Source organism: Biomphalaria glabrata, chromosome 11 (assembly GCF_947242115.1).
Source record: "Biomphalaria glabrata chromosome 11, xgBioGlab47.1, whole genome shotgun sequence".
NCBI classification, from domain to species: domain Eukaryota; kingdom Metazoa; phylum Mollusca; class Gastropoda; family Planorbidae; genus Biomphalaria; species Biomphalaria glabrata.
In genome coordinates, this window is record NC_074721.1 from 37,470,277 (window position 1) to 37,482,484 (window position 12,208).

At 34.8% G+C, this 12,208-nt stretch overlaps 1 protein-coding gene across 3 annotated transcripts in view; it reads left to right on the forward strand.

Annotated features, from left to right (window-relative positions):
• The first annotated feature begins 9,356 nt into the window (after positions 1-9,356).
• The window catches only part of LOC106069852 (dual 3',5'-cyclic-AMP and -GMP phosphodiesterase 11A-like), a 222,413-nt gene continuing 219,561 nt past the window's right edge, over positions 9,357-12,208 (forward strand). For all 3 annotated transcript variants that reach the window (XM_056003930.1, XM_056003932.1, XM_056003931.1), the window contains exon 1: positions 9,357-9,591. The gene's annotated coding sequence lies outside the window, so the exon portion shown is untranslated. The remainder of the gene's footprint in view (positions 9,592-12,208) is intronic.

Below are 12,208 nucleotides of genomic sequence, written 5' to 3' on the forward strand. Positions count from 1 at the left end.
CATTCTATCGTATTAGTTATATTTCCAAAAGCTCATTTATTTCCAGATTTAGCATGTAGTAAAATTGGGGATAATATGTCCAGGAAGGTTATAACATTGTTACCAGGCCTGTAATGTGGTGAGGTCATGAGCTAAAGGGGAAATAACTCCACTAAAATATAACAGCTCCTCCTTCATAGGCAAGCTGGGGAGGGGGCTGGAACCATCGACATCTGCGTTGTATTATAGACTATGCAAATTTGTATTTTCCTCTGGAACTGAAACACTTGTTGTAACTTCATCTTGTTGGTCAGTATTTATTTGTTGAATATATTCTGATGTTGAAAAGTTTTGGTTCTAATTTGTAATTTTTTTTCCCCTGTGTACAGTATGTTTTCACGTGATGTCTAGCGGAGTACTTAACATTGGGTTGATCAAGCTGTAATAGCTGCTGTTTTCTTTTTTATTAAAGCATTGTTGTTTGATATTGCATTTAAAGAAGTCCCCCACCCCCTGGTTTTCAGTTTAGACCTCGGGGGACTTGTTTCTCTGTTAACTTTTTCAATATCTTATTTTGCTCTGTTTGGAGAACGATATTATGCTAAGAGGATGGCGTGAAGTCCAGTGCTTAAAGAACAACTAGAGTGTGGAGTCCTAAGAATGACTGATTGAGATAGCGCCATTCATTAAACACCTTGCGTCTTGCTCTATAGCTGTACCACATCTTAAGAAGTCATGACAAATACAATGCACTACTACTGTCCAGTACCTATAAATAAATTTAAACAAATATATTTATCCATGAAAATATTGAAGACAAATTTCTTCATTCATACATGTTTGCTTTTTGAAGAAAATCTATTTTTGTATGCCTTTTTTTAAACAAGAAGAAACGGCAAAAATATTTTTTTTTTGGTTTGTTTTTTGTTGATGTGCATCAATAAAGTATTTACTTATTTATTTTTTTATTTTTTTTTTAATGTTTTTGAACAGATGACTACAAATAGAGGATATTTGCATTGAGATTATTAACTTGGTTATAAATATTGTTATACATATTGGTTTTGATATTTATCCTGGCTTGTTGATCATTGCATGTAATTAAAATGGCACCCAATAGAGTTAATGTAATATCTATATATATTTATATATATGACACTGAATAAATTAATGACTTGTATAAGGACACAGTAGTTCCACTACACTACAGTGTAGTCCAATGCTCACCAGAGAAAGTATTTATTGATTTATAAATCCGTTATATACATAAAAAAAAATTTTGTGTGTGTATTATTTAACACAAACATTTCCACAGATGGCTTGATGTACTGACTTGTGGAAACATAACTTTGTGATAACAACTTTTTGTTAGTGTGTGTGTGTGTGTGTTGTTTGAGTTGGTCCCTTAACTCTTTCAGTGTGGTGTTACTCTCAGGGAGTAACTTAGCTAGTGCTGGAGAGTGTGGTGTTACTCTCAGGGAGTAACTTGGCTTATAATATTTATTTCGCTATTTTATTTACGCTAAACTTTTTATTTCTCTGGGGTTTTTTTATTTTCTGGATGTGAGAGTGATTGTTCTTTGCTGTGCTAGGTACAACACATTTAAAACAAAAAAAAATAAAAAATTTTAGTTTATTTCATGGGACCCAAAAAAATATAAATAATACAATGTCTTAGTGGATTTGTTAATCTTTTATAAAATTTGAAGCCACATTTTTGTTCATTCAGGAAAATCTCATTTTTTTAATCAAAAAAATTGCACTGAAAGAGTTAACATCCTCCCTTCTCACAGCATGTGTTTAAACACCAGCTAAGAGTCCCAAAGTCACACAAGATGCTACTTTTTGTCTATGTTGGATCTGCCTTCATCACTTGACTAGTCCTACCACATAACAAAGTCCTGTTCTAGCTCAACGACATCTTACAATTAAACAAGAGACTTTAAACAGTTCTAGCCTATCTTTAATTTATTAACAGACCTGACTGCCAAGGTTCACGGCTGCTATTTCTGGCATCTTGTGGGATGAAGTTGTACTTCTGTGCGCTATGTTAGTGAACTAAAAATAAATTTAGCTGATTTTTGTTTCTCCTGTTCCTAAACTATTTCTGAAAATGCCATGAAAAAGCCTATTGTTCTGGTATTTACATTAGACATTGGCGTTGCCTCAGTTTTGACTCCCTAGTCTCGGCAATGATTGTCATTGTTGGTCAGCAGTACATCGAGGGATGATAACTTGTAAGAATATATCACAAAACCATTCTAGTATTGCTGCGCAAAGTTACAATCTCTAGATAGTGTTCATATTGTTGACATGCGTATAGACTACTGGGATTTCACTGTTCATATGTATAGTGTTGACTAACGTAATGCATTAATCCTACAATGTTCTCTAGTTGTCATGAAATCTATAGAGTTAGTGTTCATATTGTTGACAGACTGTAGACTACTGGGATTTCACTGTTCATATGTAGAGTGTTGACTAACATATAGCATTAATAATTAATACTAATAATGTTCTCTAGTAGTCTTGAAATCAAGAAAGTGTCAATTGTATTTCAGTTAATTTAGCACCTATTCAAATTGTGAAATGTTTTATGCCAAACTGTAACAACTTGTTGTACCTGATATGTGGCTTTTTATGTTACTGTTCTAATGTTTGAAAGGCTGACATTGTCTTCTCCTGAACCTGAAGAAATGTTTCTTTATTGTTATTCTTCAACATGTTGGTTTTTTTTTTTTTATATTTCATCTCCGGTGTCAAGAAAGAAATACTCATCCTACAGAAGGCATTCAAACTTTTGAGGTTCTTAATTTCATTAATTTTGGACCAACTTTTTAAAAAGTATTTTTTTTTCTCTCAATCCATTATACATATATATTTCAAACAAAAGAAGAGTTCCCAACTTGACAATAAAAAAGAGGTTTTAGAAGAATGTAAATCCTTCCAGGCAAATGTCTTCTTTTTAACAGGAAGAGCAGAGCTTGCCAGGAAATGTTAGGGCTGGTTTTTTTATTCCTACTTTCAACTAGGAGACAGGTTTATCATCTAAACAGTTTGTGACATCTTGTAGTGTTGTACTAAAGTAAAAGTAAAGTCCCCCTTTCAGACCATGAAGTCTACAGGGCAGATGACGTAAAGGTTATGTTTCTTAGCCCATAGTTAACAAGGGTGTCTTGCGGCCAGCACAACGACCAACTGACTTTACTTTTCCCCGACTAATCAGGTACCCATTAGAGCTGGGTGGACTCAGAGGCGCCCAAAGATCCCAAAATTACAAATCCCTGGATTCGAAGCCGGGACCATCCAGTTCGGAGACCAAGTGCTTTACCACTCAGCCACCGCACCTCTGTTAGAGTTGTAATGACAGTACACATTTTATTGGGAATGATAGACATTTGAATTGACTTACAACTGATGTTTGTTACAAAATGTATAGATGGTAGGACTGAAGGATATTTTTTTTTTACAGCCATTATTAAAAATTGATTACACTAAGTAAAATTTAGAGGCTTCTTTAGCAAAGTTGTTGAACACTTGAGTTGAGATGTCAGTTGGTTTATAATATATATGTATATATATTTTTAAAAAGTACAGTAAAGTACCCCTTTCAGAGGTTATGATCTGTAAGATAAAGTGCCAATTACAAATGTTTAACAACCTCAAATTAAGCTAAATTGAAGTAATCATTATAATTCATAATGTAAAGAAGATGAACATTAATGATCTTTTTATTTACCAAAGCTTTGTGTAAATCTAGCTACAAATTTTTTTAGGTTTTCATGGATTTTATTGGGGAAAAAAAAAGTGCTGAAGTTCCTAGTTGATATCAGAACTAGCTTGTTTTTCTGTTTGGCAACTATTTGGAGCTAAGCATTAGCCTTGATCTATTATATGACATTGTGCACACCTTGACCTGCTTTAGAACAAATTCAAACTGTTGTCTTTCTACATTGGAGACATTTCTTCCCCTTGTGGGCTGAAGTAAACTCTTGATTTCATGTGGACATGTTGAACTTACATTTGTAGAATTTTTTTTCCATTCATGGTAAATGCATGTGTGTTCTAAAAATGCTTTTGTTATGCTTATGTGTATGTGGGAGTGTATTTATATTAAAAAACTTTTTTAGTTATTTCTTGCTGTTTGTGAAAAGGGACAAGTCTCTTGCGTTCTCTATCACTTCCTGTCCTGGGTGGATATTTCTGGGTATATTTTTCAAACCATTCTGGGATTTATTTTTTTTTAAATTATTTCTTACTTCATGGCAAGGAGAAGAATTTTCTGAGACAGACATTGAGACAGATTGAAAACACAAAGTATGTTTGATGTTGCCAGTAGCTCATGTAAAAACATTTTTTTTTTGTAAACAGCTCTCAGTGATTCTTGTGTGTGTTCACTTAAGTTTTGAAAAAAACTTTTTTTTTTCATCCAATATGACATTGTAGATTTAGAGCTATTATTGTTTTTTTAGGAGGTCACAAGTATGACTTTTTTTTTTTCTAAACAATTTGATGACATAAATTCAAAAATTAACATAAGGCAATATGATCAGTACAATTGTAACAACCATTGCATGGTTTTTAAATGTGTAAATAATGTGGTATTAAACATTAATTTGATAAGTGACCTCTGACCTTTGTACATTCTTGTCTGAGACAAATATTGACCTAGTCCTTAAATATGATCACCATGTCAGATTCATAAAACAAAACAAACTGTAGGGGCTGAAAGGACATGTGAAATTCTCTAAACTTTTTGACCAGTTGACCCTAGTGCTATGTGGCCATGACAATGCCTATTGCCTTGATCTACTCCTGTAGTCATTGTAGCTCTATCTCTTTATAGCCCAACTTAAAAATCCAGATCTAGGTTTAAAACTCAATTTCAACTTTTTGGTAGCTTGGCACTTTTTGTATGTCATCTTTAATTCTGTCAGACTGTCCCAGGTTGTTGTTTTTTTTGTGTGCTTTTTTGTCATTTTACTTTGTAGTTGAAGACTTTTCTTTGTTCTTGGCTCTGACTTGGTGTCTGTTCAGGGGATGAGCAGTTCAAGCCTAATGATACACTTGTATAGTTAGTTCTCTACTGAATTAGTTTGATCTCAGACATGTCACATTGACATTCCAAACTTTGAGTTGTTTTTTTTTTAAAAGATGATATTTTGGCTGATGAGTTGATGAATGATCCATTTTTACTGAGTGTTGATTGATCAATGAACTCAATGCACTTGTCACACATAAGATGTTATGTGAGTAGGGTGTCATAAGGTACAGCACTTAATATTGTGTGTTTATTGATTGTAAAAGTGAATGATGTATTGATTTTATTGTCATGCTGTCTGATTGTGTATAAAGATTGTGTTGATGTTTACAATGCTTAAAGTTAGTCACTTGAACTGATATGCTCATGTGTTAAAAAAGCTTAGCACTCTGAACTAACTGTTAATATGACTCTTTGTACTTGTATGTTAATTCCTTGTCAACATTTGAAATAAATATTTTAACACTAGTCTCCCTTGTTTTCGTAAATATTTGTGTGTCTAGCTGAGGTCAGTTTTGATAGAAAGCATATAAATGATACAATTTCAATACCATCTTTATTGTCAATTTTTGTTGTTATGACGATCTTAATAAAAATCCAAGTTAAATATAACAATAATCTTGAAAAAACAACTCTATTTTATTGAGTGAAATTGCATCAATTATTTTTTGTATTAATCATGTAATTAATATTTAATAGATCTAGACTCTAGACTAACAATAATACATTTGTGAGATTGGTTTAGTTTAGCCCATCTGCCTTTCTTATCCCCTGCGCAGTTCACTATGGTCGAATTATTTTTGTGAACCACTTGGGGTGGAGAGTGTTATCTGGGAGAAGGTTTCTACTTTTCGAAAGGGATTTTTAAAACGTTTCTCATAAATTCGAACTTGAGTCACTATAATGGAAGACCGACATCTTCACCACAGAACTATTCAAGTACTTATAAAAAATAGAAAGTCTTACAGTTAGTTTTAAAATTGTTTGCGAACAATCTACTTAATTTCTTCATGAGGTTTATCTCCCCTTAGGACTGTGTATTTTATGTATAAAACAATTTAATGTCTTGATTGATTCATGTGTTATTATTGAAAAGGAATTAATGAGCAAAGTTTCAGATTGATACGAGAATGGGAAGTGGGAGAAATAATGGGTAGAAGATTTTTTACTAGACTGATACAGAATCTTGATATAAGCTTGGTAAGAATAGGCTTTACCAGGTATTTAGTGCATTGAAGGCCAGTAGAGAATGAGTCATTTCATGGCTTCTGTTGTAGGGAAAGCTGCACAGCTTCAACACTCATATTGGTTTCTGGAACTTTCTAATACGGTATGCGCCAAGGGGAGTGCTTGGTTGAGTGGAAGGCGACAGGCACCTTAGCCTCACTGCTTAAAGAATTCCCAATCTCTAGATCTATAGTTACTAGAGATAGTTTAGAAACACAAGTAAATGTTCCAAAATGTATGGTATTCGCTTAACAATATAAAAGTACACCAGCCCATTGGATTTCAGTTAATGACTTGGGGCTCGGATCCTCCCGCGCCGTCTCCACGAAGGATCTGTCACTGGCTATGTCTGAAGCCTCTTCCCACCTGGTGTCCACTGCTTTGAGGTCCTCAATGAAAGTCTGGAGCCAAGTTATGCGAGGGCGTCCCTCGTATTTGTTTCCATGTCAATGCAACTCTTGGTGTGCGTAGTTAATTTTTTTAATAACTAAGCATGGTAATGTCCGTGTATATTAATGTGCATTGGTTATGATACAACGTTCTGGTATTGGGCCTATGTTTTTATAATTACTAAATATTATGCAGATAGATTTACTGTCACAAATCGCAATATAAAATAGGTAGATCAAATAGGAACTCGTAATTATTATATGTTCATCCTTTAAGTATATAAATAATAATAATAATAATAATCTTTATTATCCCTAAGGAAATTTGTTGAAAAATTTGTGCATTACACCAAACAAAACACAATTATAGTAAACCAAAATATACAAAAAAAATAAAACCAAAAAAAAAATTGATTATAGAAACTCAGTTCTAATGTTACATGCTTGCTACATGTAGTTATAATTGACAGCAGAGATGATGATGTTGAGGTCAGTTCTCTGGTTCTCCCATGACGATTAAGTCTTACGCCCAATGTTGTTGATCTGTAGCACTAGAATGCGGTAGGCGTTATATATCTTAACTAATACAACCTGAAATAAGTTTAATAGCTTCTATGTGAGCAATTTCAAACATTACTTTTATTATATTATAGACAACATCCGCTCGATTTGAAATGAAAATAAATGTAGTAGACTAAAGTAGACTTTAAGAATAATATAAATATAAATGGTATTGTGAACAAACTAGAACTCACTTCTTTTCTGTCTCAAGTTACGTAGTCGTCTGTCCCGAGACCGCTGACGACGACATTCACAGACTTTACCCACCGTTACCAAAGAAACACACAAACACCCGCACACACTCCATGACACCCAGTCGGCAGATCTATCAATCTGTTCGGCACCTTCGACATGGAGGTCACGTTCTGTTACACACATCATTGTCTATAAATGTCTGTGTGTTTAAAAAAAAAAAAAATTAAAAAAAAAAAAAAGAAATAAAGTATATGTAAGAAAAAGAACTCCGCGCTTACATTAGTGATGTAGAAGTTATTTCCCATATTAGATATCATACAAAATAATTTATATTTAAAATATTTGTTACTCAAATAACAAACTAGTGTTTAAGAGGGAAGACATATTAGGAACTCTATTTATTACGTAAAAACAAGCGGTGTTGCACTGACGCGCTAGTGTGCATATGTACATATAATACCAATATGTTGCATCTCTCTTCTTTAATTCAGAAAATCTATCAGAATAACTGACAAATTAGTCAACTAAAAGTCAATTCAGATAATCACAAATCAAGTCTCTATTCTGCCTGAGAGTGTTATATAAGGTTCATGTGGTCTAGAGGTGTTAGAAGAAGCTGTGTGTAGTGGCGGCTCTACATCTAGTGTAGTTTGTAATCTTGGACTCTCTAGATATTGTGGTTCTAGTTGCTCTGAGATGTCATCTGGAAAGTCATAATTATTGTCAAATCTATTTGCTTTCTCACAAGACTTTCTGATATGTTTCCAGTTTCTTCTGTAAACCTCATTTCCACTTTTGACATTATATGATCTAGGCTTATAATGTTTCAAAACTACTGTTCCTGGTTTCCACTTAGAATTAAGCTGCATTCTGACTGCCGTTCCATCTTGTAGTGGATTATGACACTTAACTTTTTTCCTATTGTCATAATAATGTTTCTGAGACTGTTTCTCGGAGTCAAAGTGTTTCTTCATCACCTTGAGATCTGGTGTCTTAGGTGTGAGCATTTCCTCGCTCGAAGGTAACAAATTTCTGGGTCGGCGTCCCATGAGTAATTGTGCTGGTGACAAATGTGACAACCATGCTGTATGGAAGGTCTAGTGTCTTGGTAGGTGTTAGCGGTTCTGACACATTTTGATTCTGGTGTTCAGCACACCTGCTACAATCCCTGTCACTTCAATGTCTGCATTCATGCCTAGCCAAAACATGACTTCTCTGGCTCTCTGCTTACACTTGACTATTCCTAAGTGAGACTTGTGAATCAGATTTAGCATGTAGCCTATATACGCAAGCTTGGTGGCATGACTATTCTCAGACCTTTGTATATACTTCCATCAGAAGTTGATAACTGGTCTCTTAAATCCCAATATGGCCTGACTTCAATTGGAGTCTCGCTTCTTCTGTCTGGCCAACCAGTCATAACAAATAACAAAACTAGTGTTTAAGAGAGAAGACATCTTAGGAACTCCATTTATTACGTAAACACAAGCGGTGTTGCATTGACGCGCTAGTGTGCAAATGTACATATTATACCAATATGTTACAATATATTTGACAAGCGCAATTATAAACTTGTGGGATTCATGTCGATCTAATGAATTATGTGAATTGTATCCACGTTGATCTAATTGATGAATTATATGTCCCTAGTAGATAACAAGCTCACAACTGTTGTCCATTATATATATATATATATATATATATATATATATATATATATATATATATATATATATATATATATATTAAAGGTTATTGAATAGACAATACATAAGTAGGCCTACTTGAGAGAGCAAATATTTAGAATCCCTGACCTTCACAATTTTGTCCTTCTCAAAGTGTGAGCTGCGATGCGGTCCGCGCCACAAGCTCCGCCAAAAAAAAAAAAGTGCGATGACCATTCCGAAGTGGGGGCACCACCTGCGCAAGCGATCAAGTCATTTCTCGTGAACAGCTTGCAACGAATCAATTCCGCTGGCTGTTGTCTCCCTTCACTCCACCACTCTCTATTCTCTCCCCTTGGCTCTAATGTTTACGATCCGTTAGTACAATCTGTTCAATGCTATGTATCTGGTCTTGAACTGCTAAACTACTGTCACTTGCTCACTTTATGGATATGCTATGAACTGTTGACAGTTTCAGAATGGAATAAGCTGGACTGTCTTTAAAATAACTTTATTTTATAATTTCGTAATAATGGTAGGTTGATTCGAATTTATTTTATATAACTTACAAAAAAAAATCACATTGATATATCGTTGTGGCTGGATAACATTAAATATGATACATGAAGAATTTTCTCTTTAAAAGCCTTACCTGATTATTACAGAGAGGCAATTAGAGTTTTAATTGCCTTGTGATACGATAATGCAGACTGTATAATGCGTTTAGACAACTTCAAAAATTCATTGCCTTTTTGTGGTCCCTGAAATATGAATAGCCTCAGACTTTTTATTAAATATATTACTTTGGTCTTATGATAGGACAGAACAGGCCGAGTCTGGACAAAGTTTGTCGAACCTCTTACATCATTCCTCTGATTTGATGGCAAGCAGATGTTTTTCACTTCTGCTTCTCCAGGTCTTCGCAGTTCTTGCCCTTGCTGTGATGTCAACATTAAGACTTAGTGTGCGTGATTCTTTACTAAGGGCACATTTTGGTATTGATGAAGTAGAATCACGCGCTACGGGTGTATGTCGGTGGATATGAGATCTTAGATTGTAAGGATATACCACAGTTAACAACATAAGATCGAACATAGCAAGAGAAGGTCATTCGTAGAGAGAGAGAATCACGTTTACGCCTGGACCTTACCATCATGAGGAGAATATGGATCAGCAACACAAGATTCCGACTCGGGAACGGATTTAAATAAGTGAAAGCAGGATTTGTGTGTGTGAGTCAAAATTTAAAGACTTTAATAAAAATGTACTCAATTGATCTTCTTAGAAGTTCCAGACGTTTCTTAAAATAAGAGAAAATTTACGTCCTACGCATTTAATATGTCAATCTTCATGCATTTAATCAGTGACTTAATTAAACTCTGCTAAGTCGTTTGTTTTCCTGGCTGATTCAGGCAACCCGTTCCTTTGATGCTAGGGCCATGCCACATTATACTTTTACTTGTCTATTTAATGTCAGATAACTAAGCGTGAATGTAAAACGCGAACCTTTAAAAAAATGTGGGGCTAAAGTATAGAAGCCATGAACACATGTTATTGTTGAATACGGCCGAGGTTAGTACATTAGTGAAAGTATTTGTTTTGTTCCAACACATGAGCTGTAGTCGACACGGCTGTGACTTTTTTGAAAACGATCACCTAATGTAAATATTTGAAGTTCTTTGATACGTAAAAAAAAGTGAATTTGAGGGAGGTAGTTGATAAGTAGGTCATCGAAAGAAAAAGGGGGATATGCAAATAACATCTCTAAAAGAAGAATTGGAAAGAAAAAATGGGAGGGGTATTCCTCATGGAAGCATGACGGGACAGACAGAAAATGAATGTTGCGGTTGTCTGGACTCTTTTTTTTTTAACTTAAGTCTGTCTTCTTGCTTCTCTAGACTGGGTGGTATTGACGGTCGTTGACTTGTAGCACCAAACCGATGGTAGACAACAAAACCACTGTAGGCGTAGTATATTTCATTCATTTTAACTTTAGTATTATATTATTTTAGATTTTATATAGCGCTACTTTCATGCTTATGGCATGCTCAGAGCGCTTTTTGGTCCAATCTCATTTGTGGACCAGTGGGGGGAGGGGGTGTATCTAGGAGTTGGTTTTCCGTGCTGCCTTTAGGCCTTAGGCGCTCAGTAAACACAACTCTGTCCGAGTCGGGTGTCGAACCTGGAGCCCCCTTCCCACTTATAAGAAACTTGAAATGACTCAAATAACTTCTTGGTGAACAAAACTAAATCGAACTTTCATTACAATACAGACACATTGAATTCGAGATGAAATGAAATAAACTTATATTTAAACAAATTTAACTCACAATAAAAACACGTCTTTACATTTCGGCATTCTGGAGTCGTCTGGCGTACTTAACCCAGCTTGCGACAGCCCCGCTTATCTTTCATCAATCTACCAGAGTAACATTAAATTAATGATCTCTCTTTACAACTAACAATAAATACTCCCCTTCTATAGGCCTATAGCGTAAGAAACATAAAATATACAAGCCGTAACACTTGACAACCTTTTTTTCAAATACTATTGTTGTTGTAGTGGCCTATGTTAAGTTGAGGACAGATAAACATAAGCTAATGCTATATCGCTTTATAATGATTATACTAGAAGACCTTACAATGCCTTACATATTCATATTTAGGAATCAAACACGCGTGTTAGCTTGACCTCCGTAATCATCAGAAAACCGTAAATAATTTATTTTAACCAGAGTCAACATGCCAGTAAAACTTAGTTCATTTCTAGTAAGTACAGTCTCTAGGTAAGCTAAGACACTTCCGATGAAATCTCAGAGGCGGATCCCAGACTCCTCTCCCCCCCCCCCTAAAAATGTATTCTTAGGCTTCTCTTAGCATTGAATACACGGTACGCGCAACAATGGCAAAACTCTGTAAAACAGACATGCGCAATCGATTCCTTTTGACGTCTTGCTCGGCATTGTCAAAGCAAAAAAGAAAAAAATAGTTACGCAACAAGGCAATTAAAAATAACATCCTACAGGGAACAGTACCAGGCGGAGGCAAAAATGGCAAGGAAAACATAATTGAAGTTTGTTGGATGACATCAAAGAATTGACGGGCATATCATTTGAGTACTCGGTAAAAAAAACAACAACAACACCAACACA